At 42.6% G+C, this 21141-nt stretch overlaps 1 protein-coding gene and 2 non-coding genes across 4 annotated transcripts in view; all 3 read right to left on the reverse strand.

Moving 5' to 3' along the window:
- Nucleotides 1–21141, reverse strand: part of pio (piopio) — a 395672-nt gene that overhangs the window by 183078 nt on the left and 191453 nt on the right. The gene's annotated exons all lie outside the window — the stretch shown is intronic.
- On the reverse strand, nt 2772–2843 carry TRNAD-GUC (transfer RNA aspartic acid (anticodon GUC)). The gene has a single exon. It is a non-coding gene; the product is annotated as a tRNA-Asp (tRNA).
- TRNAW-CCA (transfer RNA tryptophan (anticodon CCA)) lies at nt 3143–3214 on the reverse strand. Its single transcript has one exon. It is a non-coding gene; the product is annotated as a tRNA-Trp (tRNA).

Consider the following 21141-nt stretch of genomic DNA (forward strand, 5'->3'; position numbering starts at 1 on the left):
CGTGAATAAAATGATTATAGTCTAGATTGAAGTGGCTCATTCTCCGACTTTGTATATCAGTTTTAAATGAGATAGGAACACTAATGATGTAAATATTTAAGAATTACATTTTAGGTCTTTCCCTAAACTACCATTTCACTTAGCGTGAATAAAATTATTTATAGCCTAGATTGTAGCGACTTATTCTCCGACTTTGCACACCAATTTTTATTACGATAGGACCACTAATAATATAAATATTTGAAAATTAAATGTTAGGGCTTCCCCTAAACTACCATTTCTGTCAGCGTGAGTAAAATTATTTATGGGTTAGATTGTAGCGACTTATTTCCCGACTTTGCATACCGATTTTCATAAAATTCTCTTTAGCCGTTTTCTAATGATACGTGTACATACATACATACAGCCAGCCAGCCAGCCAGCCAGCCAGCCAGCCAGCCAGCCAGACAGACAGACAGACAGACAGACAGACAGACAGACAGACAGACAGACAGACAGACAGAAATTACGGAAAAGTAAAAAAGCGCATTTCCTTGTTACTGTGGACATGAACGATACAGAAATACCATTCTTTTCAAATTCTGAGCAATGTACAGACAAAACTCATATTTTATATATATAGATAGCTTCAGTTTTGGTTTCAGGGCATGATATTTTGTTAGCAATCGCTAATCTGCAAACAGCACTTTATCCAACTTTGATGTGCAATTTACAGACCTATACGACTGATGGTGAGAAACAGTGTGATATGCCAATGTTGCCTCTGTTACCCGAACTTTCCTGTTTACTGGGGAATGTTTAATCGGGAAAAATGAATCAATGTTACTTCTAGAAGAACTGCTTCTAATAGTTTTTATGCTTTTCACTAGCAATATGTCTCTCGAGATCACCTGCACCTTTGTTTCCAACAGTTACATAGCAGTCACAAATATAACATTTCGCCTCACTTTCGTTACGTCCCTCTCTAAAACACGGGCACTTCTGTTTCAGTTTCTCCGAGAACTTACATTTCCTCTTTTGTGCCTCGCCACTTTTGAGTGATGGCATACTGATGTTATTCAAATTTCATAATAAAATCACAAACAATCCACTCACTCAGAAGGTCCGAATCCAACTAGCACAAAAACAAAACTACGTAATACCGCAGCCAGCATTACTTGACTGGTGAATCCCCGCCGAGAATTCCCCGACCCCGACCGAGCACGTTCAGATCACGTCGGGCGGTGTCACCACTTTGGTGACAGGTCCTTCAGACAGCTCTAACTTAAGATATGATTTATTATTAAGTGAGTAAATGGCGTAGTCTGATACGGGTATCCAGAATATGAACTGAGATAGGGGAAGTGCAACCAAAATAGCTTTGCAACAGAGAAAACAATAGGAAACTGAATGAATAAGAATACAATATGCAAACAGCCGGACATTTAATAGCAAATAATAAATGCCTGTCGGACAGAGGACAAGCATGGAAAAAGGAGGACATGTCCGACAAATGGTCACCCTATTTCCGTACCTTGTTTTATCCTCTGTACTGTTCACAGGCCGATACCACACGCGAGTGCTGTCTTCTTTTCAAGCGTGGCAACACGGCGTTCCTCACCTTCCCAGCCTATGAACGCCTGCTGTTGCTGCTTACAAAATACAAATACACTCTAAATACACTTAACAAAATGGAAATTGCAACACCATGAAGGCATTGGTCGTTTGTGTTGATTTTCAAGATATGGAATGATGCCATGTAGGTATGTAAACGATCAAAGTTTCTGACCCATTGGATTGTTGCTACAGGTCTCCCCACGTGATTGGTCGCGGAGGAATCAACTCCAGTATACGGACTCTGGTGTAGCGCAGTTGGCTTGCAGTCTGTGCAGTGAAGTGTTCCCCGTCAAACATGCCTCGACGACAGAGAAGATCATGCTATCAACAACTGTAGCCGTTTGAGAGGGCTCGGATAATTGGGCTGTGTGAGGCTGGATTATCGCTAAGGACTGCCGCTGCACGTGTTGGCCGACAGGCATCTACGGTACAACGTGTATGGCAGCAGTGGTCAAATGAAGGTACCCACACTCGTAGACGTGGCACAGGCCCAGCGCGACAGACAACTGTGAGAGAGGATCGCCGCATCATTCGGATGGGCCGGATGAAACCCCATGCATCAGCAGCGCAAATTCGACCAGCTGTGGCACCCCACGTTACACAACAAACAGTTGGTAATCGCCTGCGTGCAGCTGGCTTACGAGCCCGTGTCCCTGCAGAAGGTGTTCCATTAACCCCACAGCAGTGACGTGTAAGGCTGACCTGGTGTCGAGAAAGATCGACGTGGGTCGACGAATGGCATAGGGTCGTCTTTAGCGATTAATCGCGCTTCTGTCTTGCCCGCAGTGATCGCCGGAATCGCGTGCGCCGACGTACTGCGCCCTGGTGGGGGTGTGATAGGCGTCATTCAATTGTAATTAATTATTGAGGAATATATATTTCAGTTTCAGAAGCAAGAATATCGTACTTTATGTTTTGTAAGTTGCCTACTGCATCCTAACGCCGTTCACCAAACTGGTTCCTCCGCCTTTGGGAACAAATTCTTGTCCCCAGGACACATTATTGTAGAGTTTCGAAACGTAGCGATCTATTCTATTTGGGCAAAACGTACGGAACAAGGGTTGGACATACATAAAATACCGTATTACCGCAGCAAAATGAAACAATACCATTCAATTCATCATTACACGACTGCCTTCCATCAACACATGAAGAATACAAGAAGCAAAAAAATCCTCCCCGGCGGGGAATCGAACCCCGGTCTCCCGCGTGACAGGCGGGGATACTAACCACTATACTACCGAGGACACGCAGATTTTATTTGTTACGTAAGCACTTCTTCAGTAACATGAATATAACATTCGTTCCGGGTAGAGTTATTTATATATATTGCTATGCTATTTTAAATTATATTATTCATTTGCGATAAGGTATCATAGAAGCCCCTGTTACCAGCACGTTTATTTTTTAAAATAGGTTTTCCACCTAATTCAAAACAAAACTTAGACTTTAATTTCTGACTCAAGTAATTTGCATTCCAGTAATCAAATGCTGATACGACTTTCCTTTCTACTATATAGAGAAAAATGAATCACTAAAAACCAACTGACCCCGACGTGATTTGAACACGCAACCTTCTGATCTGGAGTCAGACGCACTACCGTTGCGCCACGGAGTCATGCGGAGGGAATTGTTCACTTGCTGGTTATAACGCCACTAACAACAACTTTGTTGCGTTTTACTTATAATATTGGTTAAAAAAAAAAAATTAAGTTCTACTAAATTTGTTTACGGTTTTCGGAGCGCCGAGATGTCCCACAGGACTTGCTTTAGCGGTTGCTTGTGCCGGTAAATCTACTGATACGAGACTAGGAGTTCAGTCAGCACCTTTTATTACCACCGGACTGAACCATTATCGAATCTGCCAACTAGGCCTAGACGTAACTCATAGCCTCGCTGACCTCGCAGTGTGGGGTGAATGGGGGTGAGGAACACCGACGGGGCCCGTGCAAAAGCGAGTTCAATTTATTGTTCTTTATGTGTTCATGTCGATGAGGAATTGCACAATAATAAAACACACCAATGGAATATATGCCTACTGGCCATTTAACAGAAGACTGCATTTCAGTAACAATATTTCAAGTCTGTGTTAAGTGAGAAAACAAACCATCGGTAAAATAATTGGTACACTACTTTCTTTCCTTCTTAATCTGTTTACCCTCCACGGTTGGTTTTTCCCCTCAGACTCAGCGAGGGATCCCATCTCTACCGCCTCAAGGGCAGTGTCCTGGAGCGTGGGATACAACTATTGAGAAAGACCAGTACCTCGCCCAGGCGGCCTCACCTGTTATGCTGAATAGGGGCCTTGTGGGGGGATGGGAAGATTGGAAGGGATAGACAAGGAAGAGGGAAGGAAGCGGCCGTGGCCTTTAGTTAGGTACCATCCCGGCATTTGCCTGGAGGAGAAGTGGAAAACCATTTAAAACCACTTCCAGAATGACTGAGGTGGGAATCGAACCTACCTCTACTCAGTTGACCTCCCGAGGCTGGGTGGACCGCGTTCACTTGTTCACTTGTTCATGTAACAACATTGTAAACATGTCACTGGTCAGTACAAGACAGAGGCGAATGCAAGCTGACTGGAACGCAGCCAAGTGAAATATGATTGACATTGACTCCTTCGGCAACATTACCGACGTCAGAAGACTGGCTGCCGTCCAACGGAGCTGGGGTGACGTTAGCTCCATCAATCGGTGTTATTCAGAAACTTTGGCAAACGTAATTTTGACAACATGGCATAAGAATGTTAGTAAATAATGAGACTGTAAAACGCTGTTTCGTCACCGATTGTAGAAAACACATAACTCACACGCTGTGTCGGTAACTTGCTGAGCAGATGTTACTGTTTGTGTTGAATGTGACTGTTAGACTGTGAGCATCCCGTTCTGTTTTTTAAAAAACAGACTTCTTATTTATACCCGTGTTCGTTGTTTGATGTCCGCCTCTGTGGTGCAGTGGTTAGTGTGATTAGCTGCTACCCCCGGAAGCCCGGGGTCGATTCCCGGCTCTGCCACGAAATTTGAAAAGTGGTACGAGGGCTGGAAAGGCGTCCACTCAGCCTCGGGAGGTCAACTGAGTAGAGGGGAGGGTTCGATTCTCACCTGAGCCATCCTCGAACTCGAAGTAGTCTTCCGTGTTTTCCCCACTTCTCATCCAAGCAAATGCCGGGGTGGTACCAAACTCAAGGCCACGGCCGCTTCCTTTTCTCTTCCTTGTCCCTTCCAATTCCCCCCCCCCCCCCCACACACACACAAGACTCCTGTTCAGCATAGCAAGTGAAGGCCTCCTGGGTGAGGTACTGATCCTTCTCCGCAGTTGTACCCCCGACGCTCCAGGACACTGCCCTTGAGGGGGTAGAGGTGTGATCCTTCGCTGAATCTGAGGGAAAAGCCAACCCTAGAGGGTAATCAGATTAAGAAAGAGAAAGAATGAAGGAAAGAAGGAAATGAAGTTCGTTGTTTCACGTCTGTCATAGGAGCGACAGTTTGCTTCCGGGCTGGGTTATATTTGAAGGTGCTTATATACGACAGCCTCGTGTCAGTAGTTTTACTAACACTCCTACGGGACTAAATTCCGGCACCTAGGCGTCTCCGAAAACCGTAATAGTATTTAGTGGGACGTAAAGCCAATAACATTATTAATATTTATTGCTAAGACTCGAAAGTTTACGACCTAAAGAAGTACAACATAATGCAAGCAAACATGGCCTAAAAACTAGCTAAATATGACCTAAAAAAGAAAACTTAGGCATTTTAGGGATAGGTAGCAAGTATTATTAACATTAAATGTGTCAACAAGTGATAAGCGCACACAGTGTTAATCATGCAAATTGACAGAGCGGCAGCAGGAAACTGAAACTTTACACATTCATTCAGTATCATAGCCCTGAGGGGCAGTTCTCATTTTTTCCTAAAAATGAAGTATTAGCATGCTTTTTGGTATCTGTCGGCGTACGTTCGTACAGCATCTCTTTGTGAACCAGTTACCTATCTCCTTTGGGAAAAGAAAGAAAAATACATCTAGTACAATGTTATGAAATCCTGTGTTTGAAAATAGACGCAGACAACATGCATCTTGTTAAAAACGATGCCTCAATAAAAACACAAATACTCAAAATATAATCAGATATGACCTTATATCACTGAAATCAGCAGCATATAACTAAAGCAATGGCAATGGCCGAAATATGCATTTATATGTAACATAAAATTGCTTTAACCGGGGTCAGGGAACGAATCATTCCCAATTATTTTGTCAGATTTCGTGTAAAATGAGCTCAGGAATGAATTATTACTTTTCTTTAACATCCGAAAGGGGCTGCCTGGCCGAGGCGGTAAAGGCGTGTTCGGTTATCCCGGAAGGACGTGGGTTCGAATCCCCGTCAGGAAGTCGTAAAATTTAAGAAACGAGATTTCGACTTCCGGAGGTGCATATGGCCCTGAGGTTCACTCAGCCTACACCAAAAATGAGTACCAGGTTAATTCCTGGGGGCAAAGGCGGTCGGGCGTAGAGCTATCCACTCTACCCCATCACGTGCCGAGGTTAACAATGGTGGAAGCCTTTACCTTCCACTCCTCCAAGGGCCTTCATGGCCTGTGTGGAGGTGACTTTGCTTGCTTTGCTTAGTTAATGCTAACCTTGACGGTTTACTCCTTTACCACCGCTATCAGCGATTCTTATCTATATATTAAAAGAGTTTACTAAAAACAGCTTTGGTAAATCCGTCCTACTGGACCGATTTGCTTCATTTTTGTTTTATTCTCTCCGGAATTACCTGCCGCTGAATCATGAGACGTTGATAGGTCTCTAAGTTCAGCCAACTTTGAGCTATCATAAAATCAAATCATTAAACGATCACTTCAGTAATTACAGGCGAAGGCTTACCCTAACCCGCTATACATTCTGAACTCAGCGGGTTGCTAAGCAACTAACACTTTCATTAATATTCTGATATTATGTGAGTTTCATCCTTAGCAATGTCACTGCATGCAGCCATGTTTGATTACTACCTGTCAAACCAGAGAGTATACACTTCCTCTGATCACGGAAGAATACTATTCCCTAGTTGATACTCTTCGATTCTCTAACCTTTCACAGCTTCCAAATATGTTCAACAGATGGCAGAGCGTTCCTAATTACATGCTGCTAAGAGAAAAAGTCTGCGTACAACAGAGCCCATCATTATTTGGGAACACCTATCAAAAGATAACCTAGGTACACTAGAAAGTGTGAAGGCCATGTATCTTGGAAAAGTTATCTGGCTGGGGAAAAAAACGCTCCTTCGAAACTAACCTATGAGCTCACAAGACAACCGTTCTATATAGAAGAACTGCGATTAAAAATACCATTGCCTGTTGCGACACAATGCCAAGCTTTACATCAAGAATTGCAGAATAAAAAAAGCGAAATATATGGATAGATTTTTACCAAACAGACGGCATGATGACGTCAGAATGGATGAATTCTGACTACGAACTACGACATACCACAACGGTTTTCTTGTTAAATGTTCATGAAACCATTGAAAAGGGCAGGCAAAACAATATGACTGCGACTGGCATATCAAGACGAGTTTATCTGAATACTGTGGAGCAGCACGGGACCTCTAGAACATTTAAAAAACTCATTTTCTAACTTGCCCACTTATAAATCATATTGCACTGTATTTTATTCCCATACGAGATAAAAGTTTTGTTTTCCTGTATATTTACTGTAAGTGTATCTATATTCAATCTGATCATAAACGCATCCATGTATACAGTGAACTTTTATATTATGGAAAGAATAAATATTCTCGAATTTTTCTAATATGCTATTCTTTATTATTTTATGCTAATACAATCATCCACAAAATAACAGACGTGGTATCCAGGGCCGAATTTAACTACTGCAACGCCCCCGGGCCTTATTAATTTTGCGCCCCCTTCATTAAACTTGATAAAACATAATTACTATTATTTTAATGCAGTGAATAAAGTAATACAGTAAAATGCCTCCAGGGTAAAATATCAAACATTATTACAATTTAATAATAATCATTTATGGTGAGATATCGAAACCTATTAAGATAAATACAGGGGTACGGCAAGGTGACGGTTTGTCACCCCTTCTATTCAACTGTGTTCTACAGAAAATTTTAAGAATTTGGAATGTAAAGCTTAAAGAACATAACATTTTGTCGGTAAATTTGGGGAGAAAAACAAATACATTGAAATAAATTGCCTAGCATTTGCAGACGATTTTGCAATATTGTCAGAAAACATAACAAGTGCAACAACACAAATCAGTCTCTTGGAAGAAATAGCCAACAAGACAGGTTTCAGAATCTCCGTAGAAAAAAACAAAATTTATTACAAACATCAAGAACGCTCCAAAATTTTTAGCAACAGATACTGTTCCAGTGGAAAGAGTAACAACAATGAAATATCTGGGAGAAATAATGCAAGAAAATGGTCTAGACAAATCTACAGTAGAAGAAAAGGTACAGAAGATGGAAAGAGCATATGGTATCACAAATAATTTTTATAACAAAGAAGTGTCCATCTAAAAATCTAAAACTAAGGCACTACACTACAGTGGTGAAACCAGAATACCGATATGCAAGTGAATGCCTGGTACTAAACTGTAGATTAGATAAACATGAAGTACTAGAAAGAAGAATCATGAGAATAATATTAGGCCCTGTGAAAAGAACAGAAGTATGGAAATTAAGATCTAATGATCACATATACAGGAACATAGAAAAAAATAACAGAACCCATAAGAAAAAGGAGACTGCAATTTTTTGGGCATATTTACAGAATGGATGATTCCAGATTAACAGAAAGGATTTTCAAGTACCTTTGGGACAAAAAGGCAACAACTAGCAGGATTCAAGAAGTAAAGAAAGATTTAGAAAGAAATAATATAAGAGAAGAAGAAACTATGGAAAGAGAGATTAAAAAAAAGAGGGTAGTAAGTATGGAAGGATTCCAAGGAAGAATGAACAAGAAACCTGGTGCGAAGTGATCCGAGGACAGAAAGAAACAGCATAGTGAAAGGGTGAAAGAATATTGGAAGGAACGGAAGAGAAAACAACAAAGTATGAATCATTGAATTTGTATTGGCACGTGGTCCTTAACAGGCCACATCGGAAATAATAATAATAATAATAATAATAATAATAATAATAATAATAATAATAATAATAATAATAATAATAATAATACTAATTCAACTGCGGTGGTATTTATAAGATACATTTCATGTGATTTATTTTACCTTCAAATTCCATTTTCACATTTTGGTCCTAAGATTTTTGTGAGGATTTTCCCTTCTTGTTTTTTGATTATCTTTATTCAAAGTTTACCACCAATTATAATAGTTTCAGATACATAAAGTGTTTCTGTTTTGACGACTGTGTTATAACGTCGTCATTTTGCCTTTTTTGATCTAGTTATTTTATTATATCTGTTCCAAGAAATTTTGTATGCTCTTTCAAGTTTTGCAGTTCTTTCTTTGTTAGCTTGCTGATTTAACCCTGCTGGTTCAATAATTTCACATTGATACTTAAATTTGTCTACTTGAGCAACATTTCCATATTCGGCGATTAACGGTTGACTGTTGAAATCCCTTCTATATACTTCGTCTTTTCATAAGAAATTTGGAGTCCTGTTTCTTGGCTGCTATTTCATGGAGCTTACTACAGACTGGATTGCTTCCTGCCTGTTGTTGGATAGGATATCAATGGCATCAGCAAATGCTGGGCAATTAAGGTGAATTTTGTTTTGGAGACATCTACCAATATTTATACCTTTAATTTAATTTTGTCATATTCTAATCACTTTTTCCAGAACTAAATTAAACAGTAAAGGAGATAGTCTTTGTCTGACTCCTGCTGTAATAATAATAATAATAATAATAATAATAATAATAATAATAATAATAATAATAATAATAATAATAATAATAGTAATAATAACCACCTATGGCCTCCGGAGAGCCCTGAGGCAGGTTTTTCCAATTGACGCCTATAGGCTAGCCAGAGGAATTAACCTGAAATTATCCCCGACCCAGTCGGAAATCGAGCCCCGTACTCTTGGACCAAACGCCAGCATGGAGCCCAACAACAATACCGGCTAGTTTTCTAACGTTCAGATTCATAGCGGCCCACTTCAAGCATTATAATAAGCATATTGGCTAAATGATTAGCGTGCTGGACACAAGGATCCGGGTTCTATTCCCGGCTGGGTGGGAATGTTAACCATAATTGGTTAATTCCGCTGGGACGGGGCCTGGGTGTGTCGTCTTCATCATCATTTCATCCTCATCACGATGCGCAGGTCGCCTACGGACGTCAATTCAAAAGACCTGCACCTGGCAAGCCGAACTTGTCGGCGGATACTCCCGGCACTAAAAGCCATACGCCAATTCATTTCAGCAGATAATCTATAATCACAATCAGTACACCAACTAGCACACGAAAGTCAGGATATGAGCTGCCAGGCGTGGGTCAGAAGGTAACTTACGAAGATGGCAATAGTCTGCGGTGTAGGCACTAACCGGTTATGTTAAGTTCCTGCATCAGACAGCGCCACCCTGATGTCGTCCTTCACTTACACGCAAGAACAAAAAGTAGTCACACTCCATCATGTACAACTGATTTCAGTTGCAAAACCGTGGCATCGACCATTAAATATCGCACTCGAAACAGAAAGTAAAACTTAGTGCCTTCTCTTGTGACGGTCATTACATTACCTTCTGAGAGAAGCGAGCCCTCCTTACCTGCTCTTCACGCACGCCGTGCAAGGTACTTAGGACAGATTCACCTCCACATGTCTGTACGTGACCTGCGGTTCGGGATTAGCCAAAAACGAAAGCTAATCTGAATGAAAGACTTTCACTGAACCTTCCCTCGCGCTTCAGAAAACAACTTCCAAAACGACTTCCTTGCAGTCTTTCCTTTCAATCCAGAACACACAATTCTTTCTGCTGCTTTCCGCATGCTCCAAAAACATTCACACGCATTTTAGGAAAACTGTATTGCTCTTGTCAGCTAGGAAAATAACAGACTTACAACTTGTGGCATGTGGTTGGAGGCAACAGCTGAACCTGAGTCGGTCTTCTTGCTTCTGGTATTCTTACGATTTCGAAGGTATTAGGAAGTGATATTCTCAATCAAGTGATCTGAACTTTTCTTTGTCTCGAGTCGATTATCCCTCAACACAACAATCTTTTGACGAGAATACGCTTTACGAATGAAAATACCAGCCAGAAAAGTTCAGCGGGGCGAAGGTTTGTAAATGTTATAAACCATAAACCGTTCACAGTAGTTGAGTAGGGCGAGAGTTGACACGTCTGTCAATAAGAAGGGTCCAAGGTCACGACGAGCAATCGATACACTTCTCGAGGGTTGGGTTCCGATCGGCCGATCTACCTCAAGAGTACGTAGCAAACACACACGCTAACCGATTTAAGTGAAGTAAAAGTAAATTTTAACATGGACATGTTTTGGGGCTGAGGGTTTATCTGGAATGAACGTCGTAAATTTCCTGACATCATTGTAACCATGGCAACAACCCCTACACCGCGGGGCCGGCAATCGTTAATTTGTTGACCATCGGTACAGCTATTATAACCACATACTGTAAATACATTTCATATCTAAAAATATTTTGAACAGACGCACAATTCTTGGAACATCCATTTGATGGGACATGCGTGTTCATTCCGGTCCTCGTACCACTTTTCAAATTTCGTAGCAGAGCCCGAAATCGAACTCGGGCTTCAAAGGGAGGGGATCACACTAACCACTACACCACAGAGGCGGATTATGGTTAACGCATGGCGCAGCAGCCCGCAAGCGGCCACTGCTCAGCCCAGTGTCGTGTGGTCAGTACTACAATTCCTCTCAGTCGTTTTACTCGGCGTTTTAAACACGAAACCTGTTTCACAGCTCTACTGACTGAAACTGACGATTCACGTCTCCACAAACACGACAGAAAATGCGCGTAGAGATGTGCATGCCCCGTTTAGCGTTGGCGCGCGACGTAGTGTACATTACAAATTTCAGCACGCATGTCAGTAACCGCCTGAAAACATTAAAGCTTCCACGTACTGTTAACAGATGGCAGCACTAGACTTAAAACCAAAATCGCGGATAACGAATCCGCTGATTGACTGTCTAAGACCGGGGCCGCCATCTCACCGTCAGATAGCTCCTCAATTGTAATCACGTAGGCTGAGTGGACCCCGAACCAGCTCTCAGATCCAGGTAAAAATCCCTGACCTGGCCGGGGATCGAATCCGGGACGTAGGGGTAAGAGGCAGGCACGCTACCCCTACATCGTTGAATCGCCAACCGTTCTAACAGAATTTGTTAACAATCGGTACAGATATTATCACCACAAAATGCACTTCATATCTCAAAATCTTTTCAACGGAAGCACAATTCTTGGAACATCCCTTTGATAGGACATATAAGGCAATGTTATTATTTCAGCAATAGCATGCGTTTCTTCAGAAGTAGACACGCCTGCAGGAGTTGAAACATGAGCAGGAACACCCTTCGTAACCTTGGCAAACACACTTTCACTAGCTAATTCTCTTTAAATGAGTAAATGGGGCTGTCCAATTTAGCACACCATACGTACATTGTCGTGTACTTCTTTTAAGGAAAATGCACAGCCTTCCATGTGTAGGGCTGCTAATAAAATGAGATGTGTAACCTCTACACGTCTCTGCCGACATTCTCACTCAAGTTATGACAAATCACTGCAACGCATATATGTTCTTTCATTATTTACATACATACATACATACATACATACATACATACATACATACATACATACATACATACATACATACATACATACATCTTCATTATAGGCTGTTACACCTTTTTGCGTTCAGTCTGCAAGCCTCGATGAATTAACTAAACGCCTCCACAATCTTCTATTTCCCTCCCACAGTTCCACACCTCTTATCCTTAAAAACTTGTCTATTCATTATCTCCCTGGTCTCCCTCTACTTCTCTTCCCCTCCATGACCGAGTCCATTATTCTCCTAGCTAACCTATCCACCTCCATTCGCCAAACATGACCCCAGCACCGAAATCTGTTTATGCGTACAGCTTCATTCATCCAGTTCATTCCTAAGTTAGCCCTTATTTCCTCATTCCGAGTACTCTCCAGCCATTGTTCCCGTCTGTTCGTACCAGCGATAATTCTCGTTCCCTTCATGCCTGTTACTTCTAATTTATTAATTTTAAGATACCTACTGAGTCTACTCAGCTTTCACTCCCATACAGAAAACTTGGTCTGAAAACAGGCCGGTCTGAAGATAGTTTCGTCGAGAGTTGACTTTCAACATCATTATTTATGTATTTTTTTCTGGTGGTTTAACGTCGCACTAACACATCGAAGGTTATCGGCGATGGAAGGATGGGAAAGGGCTAGGAGTTGGAAGGAAGCGGCCGTGGCCTTAATTAAGATACAGCCCCAGCATTTGTCTGGTGTGGAAATGGGAAACCACAGAAAACCATATCAGTGCTGCCGACGATGGGATTCGAGCCCACTATCCCCCCGAATGTAAGCTCATAGTTGCGCGACCCTATCATCATCATCATCATCATCATCATCATCATCATCATTATTATTATTATTATTATTATTATTATTATTATTATTATTATTATTTTACAAGCGGCTTTTCGTCGCACCGACACAGATAGGACCAGTACATAACGTTATTTGCTTTACGTCCCACTAACTACTGTACTTTTACGACTTTCGGAGACACCAAGGTGCCGGAATTTTGTCCCGCAGTAATTCTAGTGACACGAGACTCACGTATTTGAGCACCTTCAAGTACCACCGGACCGAGCCAGGATCGAACCTGCCAAGTTGGGGTCAGAAGGCTAGCCATTCAGCCCGGCACAGATAGGTCTTATGGCGAATATGGGATAGGAAAGGGCTAGGAGTGGGAAGGAAGCGGCCTTGGCCTTAATTAAGGTACAGCTCCAGCATTTGATGGTGTGAAAATGGGAAACCACGGAAAACCATCCTTAGGGCTGCCGACAGTGGCGTTCGAACCCACTATCTCCCGGATGAAAGTTCACAGCTCCTCGCCCCTAACTGTACGGCCAACTCGCCCGGTATCATCGTCATCATCATTATCATCATCACCTAGTGTGTGTCAAACCCTTGTCCCGTTTCTCTGCGGGGTCGGGTAGGATATCAAGTCATATAACATGAATCTTCGTAGCGAGTTTTTACGACCGAATGTCCTTCCTGAGGGAGTTAAGGGGTTGCTCAAAATTAAACGTCTCCATCCGACGGACGAATCACCATCAACATCGTCATATGCCCTCACTCCATATGAGAACTGCGGAAAGGTTTAGAACTGAATCCAGCCTCTTGGCATGCGCCCTAGTGATTACATCTAATATACCAGCACCTCTCCTACCCTGCCTGCCAACATTCTGATGGTGAACATTTGTTCGGCCAACGGGAATCGAACCGGCTAACCTCGGTGTCAAACCACATAGACTTCGCGCGTTAACGGACATGGCCAGCAGGCGGGACATGATCGTCATCATCATTTACTGTGCATATTGGAATTTTGGGTTAATGTTGTACATACTCGCTATGGGTGTACTTTGTTTTTATCTCAGGGAAGAGGGTATGATTGCGTACCAGCTTAACTGCTGGCCTTCCACGCTAACACACACAGTACCCCCTGCCTGTCATAAGAGGCGACTAAAAGGGGCGCCAGAGACTCAACTTGAGAGCTTAGGTTGGCAACCACGTGGCCCTTAGCTGAGTCCTCGCATTACTTCCACTTGTGCCAGGTTCCTCACTTTCATCTATCCTATCCGACCTTCCTTCGTCAAGTCTTGTTCTTTTCCGACCCCGACGGTATTAGGTATCGAGGCCTAGGGAGTCTTTCATTTTCACGCCCTTCGAAGCCCTTGTCTTCCTTTGGCCGATACCTTCAATTTTCGAAGTGTCGGAACCCTTCCATGTATTCCCCTCTGAGTAGTGTTAATAGAGGATGGTTGCCCAGTTGTTATTCCCCCTTAATCAATAATCACCACCACTGGAATTCACTATTAAAACATCCAAGGTAAATATGTTTAGAAATGACCAAATTAGAATTTTTAAAAAAATGTTGTGGTCAACTTAACAATCTAAGTGGTCAGATCTAGCCACTTACTGGCTACATTTAACCACATACATTTTTAAAACGATTTTTACAGCATTAATTTAAAGTGTCATGATAATTAATTACAGTTAATGTCCGGCTCCATGGCTAAATGGTTAGCGTCCTGGCCATTGGTCGCAGGGGTCCAGGGTTCCGGGAATTTTAACCATCCCTGGTTAATTTCGCTGGCACAGAGACTGGGTGTATGTGTCGCCTTCATCATCATTTCATCCTCATCACGATGCGTAGGACCCCTACGGGTGTCAAATCGAATGACTTGCACCTGGCGAGCCGAACATGTCCTCGGACACTCCCGGCACTAAAAGCCATACGCCATTTCATTTCATTTTTTTCATTACAGTTAATGAGATAAGACGAGTTAATCAGGTAAGGAGTAACAATAGTACAATTAATTATGATAACTGTTGACAAGAAACTGTGTAGGATAAATAGGGAGTAGATAATAACAGAAAAACATACAATTAATAACTACAAACTTTATCTACTAACTAGCTTAAGTAAAACGTATTCTAGTGTGAGGAAAACTGAAATGAACTATTACTATGTTGGAATTTGTGCTCACTAACAACAATGTGCATAGTCTTTAATGAGAAGAATAAAGACGTGAATTGGATAGTTCAAGATACGGTACTTAAAATTAATTCGTAATTTTTGGTTTCATCGCTTATCATTCTCTCTTATATTCATTCAAGTGTTAATGCACTTTGAAGGAATTCACAGTAGGCTGTTTTGAACGTCCTAGAAGAGCAAGACGTGTTACTGTCTACCGAGATCGTGTTTCATAGCCTCGAGGCAGTGACCAGGAATGAATGGCTTTCGGTATTTGTTCGATGCGGTGCTATTTCAGGTAGTGATCGGGAGGGTCTAATCAATTGGTAGACGAGGGTCATTTGACAACCCTGAGCGAGATTATCTGTTTACAATTTACCTTACGTCGAAACACATATAGGTCTTATGGCGACGATGGGATAGGAAAGAACTAGGAGTGGGAAGGAAGCGGCCATGACCTTAATTAAAGTGCAGCCGCAGCATTTGCCTGGTATGAAAATGGGAAACCACGGAAAACCATCTTCAGGGCTGCCGAGAGTGAGGTTCCAACCTGCTATCTTCCGGATGCAAGGTCACAGCTGCGTGCTCCTAAACGCACGGCCAGCTTGCCAGGTAGCGAGATTATCAATGTCAAGAAAGGAATATATGAGAATAATTCATGACTGGAGATTCGAGTCATGGATCTATTCGTCGTCCTAGACTGCAATTACCGGAACTGGTGATATGCGAAACATGAACATAACGGTTATTTCATACGCGACGTGTTCTGGCATAAGTTGTGGAATATCCTCTGCAATACCGTTATTGTGTCGGGCAGAGAAACTGGCTCCTTATCGTTTCCGCCCCGACACGTTATTTGCGTAATGCGGAGGTCAGGGACAACTTCTCGTAAACAGGTAAGGGTTCAGTACCCGTTCACTGCGCTAGATCTGCCCTGACGATGAATATTACAACACGCACTTGTACATCTCGAGATCGATAACCTGAGCAACAAACTCAGCCGGACTCGCTATGCCCATAAGAAGCTCTAGATCTAGTTCTAGTGATTATTCGAGTGCTGGCAAGTTGCATCGTACATCCACTCGCTGACACGCGGGCTCCCGTCTATATTCGACCTTAAAATTACGTGCTACTAACACAAAACTAGATTGTAAGATTTAATTACGAACTTCGGTAACAGAGTTTATATTTACTTGCACAGTCCGCCTCTGTGGTGTAGTGGTTAGTGTGATAAGCTGCCACCCCTTGAAGATCCGGGTTCGATTCCCGGCTCTGCCACGAAATTTGAAAAGTGGTACGAGGGTTGGAACTGGGTCAACTCAGCCTCGGGAGATCAACTGATTAGAGGGGGGTCCGATTTCCTCCTCAGCCTTCCTCGAAGTGGTTTTCCGTGGTTTCCCACTTCTTAGTTAGTTGCTATTTGCTTTACGTCGCACCGACACAGATATGTCTTATGGCGACGATGGGATAGGAAAGGCCTAGGAAGTAGAAGGAAGTGGCTGTGGCCTTAATTAAGGTACAGCCCCGGAATTTGCCTGGTGTGAAAATAGGAAACCACGGAAAACCTTCAGGTCTGCCGACAGTGGGACTCGAACCCTTTATCTCCCGAATACTGGATACTGGCCGCACTTAAGCGACTGCAGCTATCGAACTCGGTTTTCCCACTTCTCCTCCAGGCAAATGCCGGGATGGTACCTAACTTAAGGCTACGGCCATTTCCTCCCCTCTTCCTTGTCTATCCCTTCCAATCTTCCCATCTGGTCCGTTGGTGGTGCTGTTAGGGACGCGCAGCTGTGAGCTTGCATCTGGGAGATAGTGGGTTCGAACCCCTGCCCTGAAGATGGTTTTCCGTGGTCTCCGATTTTCACACAAGGCAGATGCTCAGACTGTACCTTAATAAAGGCCACGGCCGGCTCCTTCCCACTCGTAGGCCTTTCCTATCCCTCCTATCCCATCGTCGGCATAAGACCTATTTGTGTAGGTGCGACGTAAAGGAAGCTGTAAAAAAAAAAGTCTTCTCATCCCCACAAGCGCCCCCCCCCCTTTCCGTTCCACATAGCAGGTGAGGCCGCTTAGGCGAGGCACTGTTCCTCCTTCCCAGTTGTATCCCCCGACCCAAAGTCTCGCGTTCCACGACACTGCCCTTGAGGCGGTAGAGGAGGGATCCCTCGCCGAGTCCGACGGAAAACCAACCTTGGAGGGTAAACAGATTGAGAAAGAACGAAAGAAAGATTTACGTGCACATTTTTTCATGTGTTATTTAGGCAGATAATGCGTCACTTTACACCTTAATGCAATGTTTAGGCCTACACGTAGGTTACTTCAAAGTTTGAAGAATACTGTACAATCGTAACACATTTATTCTGCTCTCCTTAGGTCCTGCTGACTTCATGGACACCGAAATGAGACTTAAAACTAAATCAGGTAAGCTTGTTAGAAACGAGTTCTGTTGATTGGTCAAGTGAGGGCGGACGTTACACAATGAGTATGTTTTATTATTCACGAGAGTCATACAAGGACCGCTGTTACGCAACCGCCATGACGGGTCTTGTATGCCAAGAGGTTGGAAGTCCCCGCAACACCAGTGGCCCACCTCTCTGAATGGTGGTGGTGATTGTTGTTTTAAGAGGAACCATCCTTTATGGAGGAGCAAATACCTGTACAGTGCTCAATGCAGAAATACTTGGAAATTAAGAGTACCGGTATGTTATGTATAGGGATGAGATTTTATCTATTAGCCTATTTTATTCCGGTATGCGGAAACGTAGGCGTTTAATAATAAATCCGTTTTTTAGTGCTGGGGCTGTCCACGGGCGCTTACTTCCCACTCCTGCCCCTTTTCTATCCCATCGTCGCTGTAAGACCTATCTGTGTTTGCGCGACGTAGAGCTAATAGTAAAATTTTTAAAAATCCGTTTTAGGCTCTTGTTAGCTAGAATTTGTTGGTTTTATTGTGCCTACAAATGCCTATTTCAGGGATTCATCGCTATTTGGAGTATAATTCCATATTTCATGCCTTTTGATAGTCTTTTAAAGAATCCTGTTTTCGCCCAGTGCATTGTATCCTGGCTAGTGTGGCCGACAGAATTATTTTTTGGTTTCTCATCATCTGTTTACCCCACTAACGAAAAGGAGAAATCTCGAAGTCTCCAGAAACAGCGCTTGGGGAATTTAAAGACTAACACGGTACAATTTGACCACGAAGCCTTTCACTCCTCCCTACTTCTAAGATTACATGCAAGAAGCAATCAACGTGGAACCATGTTGTACTCACCCATATCCCCTATCTATGCCGCCTCTGTAGTGTAGTGGTTAGCGTGATTAGCTGCCACCCTCGGAGGTCCGGGTTCGATTCCCGGCTCTGCCACGAAATTTGAAAAGTGGTACGAGGGCTGGAACAGTGTCAACTCAGCCTCGCGAGGTCAACTGAGTAGAGGTGGGTTCGATTCCCACCTCGGCCATTCTGGAAGTGGTTTTCCGTGGTTTCCCACTTCTCCTCCAGGCAAATGCCGGGATGGTACCTAAATTAAGGCCACGACTGCTTCCTTCCCTTTTCCTTGCCTGACCCATCCAATCTTCCCATCCCACCACAAGGACCCTGTTCAGCATAGCAGGTGAGGCCGCCTGGGCGAGGTGCCTATAAATCTTGAACCTAGTTATGTATGTAATACGTATTATTATATATTATTGAAAAAGAATGAGCTTATGGTATGTTCCTCACATTTTATATATTATCACAATTAATTTTAATGATTATAAACATATAATTCACCTCCCATGAAGATCCAAACACCGAGCGATTTGGCCGTGCGGTTAGGCTCGAGCAGCTGTGAGCTCGCATCCGGGAGATAGTGGGTTCGAACTCCACTGTCGGCAGCCCTGAAGATGGTTTTCCGTGGTTTCCCATTTTCATACCACGCAAATGCTGGGGCTGTACCTTAATTAAGGCCACGGCCGCTTTCTTCCAACTCCTAGGCCTTTCCTATCCGACCGTCGCCATAAGACATATCTGTGTCGGCGCGACGTAAAGCCACTAGCAAACAAAAAGCACACCAGGAAAATGCTGGGACTGTACCTTAATTAAGGCCGTGGCCCCTTCCTTCCCACTCTTAGGTCTTTCCTATCCCATCGAAGCTCTCTGTGTTGGCGCGACGTAAAAGAAAAAAAAAAAAAAAGAGATCCAAACCCGTAACAAACCTTATGTCAAGAGGTTCAATTTTTCTGAGAAGAGTGTACTTGCGAGGAACTTTTCAATTCGACGTGCTCCTTTTTTTTTTTTGAGCTACTGTACATTTATGGTCTTATGCTTCTCCACGTCTATCGTGTGTTACGAGCTTAATGATCAAATAAATTCCATTTAATTGTGCACTCCCAGTTCCAGTTTTAAAAAGGTGCAGATGATAGAAGAAGTAAAACTGGACAATCATCCTCTATTAACACTAATCAGAGGGAAAACAGAAGAGGCCCGACACTTCGAAAAATGAAGATATCGGCAACGTCTTCGTGCCATTCATGGCCCTTCCCTCGTAAACCTAATACTGCCCAGGTTGGAGAGGAACAAATCAGCTCATAGAATACACATTTTCAGATAAGGTCACCCTATTCTAAGGAGTATAATTAGTGATGGGATAATCCAATACTTTTAATAATCGAATAACCTCCATCCGATTATTTAAATAATCGAATAAATAATCGAAGAAAATAATCGAATGAGTTTCAAGTATCATTCAGTTGTATCGCATAGAATATTCGGATACGCTAAAAATCATTTTTTCGGTTTAGTGTGTCGGATGAATAATCAAAAACATAATAGGATGGAACAAATATTCACTACTCGATTGCCACATTCATTCGAATGAATAATCGAAAAATAGTCGAATGGGAAATATAATGGAGTCATAGAAAAAATGAAATAATCCAATAAGCGATTATTTTGTATTCGATTATCCCATCACTAGGTATAATTCAGAGGTCATCGGCTTCCTAGTATGACTGTTCAACAGATATTCATATATGAATTATCATATACAACATAAATGCGCCTACTGAATTGGAATTCTTTCCTCTCTCCCTCTCTCTATAAAACTTTCAGAGAATTCAGCATTTAATGTTTTAATAGAACAATGAAAATTAATGCATTAAACAGTTAACATAAAGTAACAGGCACCAAATAATGCACGCAGCCGCACTAACTTCAATGGTCTGTGACGACTGATGACTAGTACTTGATCGCGAAGAGCAGAGTAAAAACGCCGAGGTCAGCACGTCCGTCGTTTAGGACGTCCGTGATGAAATTCGCACCTTGCTAAAATGGTCCGGATGAAAGAAGAGGTTAGTGACATCGCGACTTGTTGCCATGTTCCGGTCTACAACCACTCAAGTGTGACCTGCGGCAACTATGGAAAAAGAATATTGCGTGCAGCTTTATATTCCAGTCAAGGAGAGTAAACCCTCCTTTAAGCAAGGTCTTCAAGATTATCAAAGAATTTCCAACAAAAACACATCTTTCTGTGCGGATATTTAATATTCACGTTTCATTTTCCAACAGCGATACATCTACCGTTAACAGAGTTGCCAGTGCATACTCCTCTCTCCTATTAAACATTATTGAATTTATCGCTGTTTGAAATTAATTTCAATATATGCTGGAGGACTCGTTATAACTATGTCAGATGAAATGAAATGTCGTATGGCTTTCAGTGCCGGGATATCCCAGAACGGGTTCGGCTCGCCAGGTGCAGGTCTTTCTATTTGACACCCGTAGGTGACCTGCGCATCGTGATGAGGATG

Source organism: Anabrus simplex, chromosome 5 (assembly GCF_040414725.1).
Source record: "Anabrus simplex isolate iqAnaSimp1 chromosome 5, ASM4041472v1, whole genome shotgun sequence".
Lineage (NCBI taxonomy): Eukaryota > Metazoa > Arthropoda > Insecta > Orthoptera > Tettigoniidae > Anabrus > Anabrus simplex.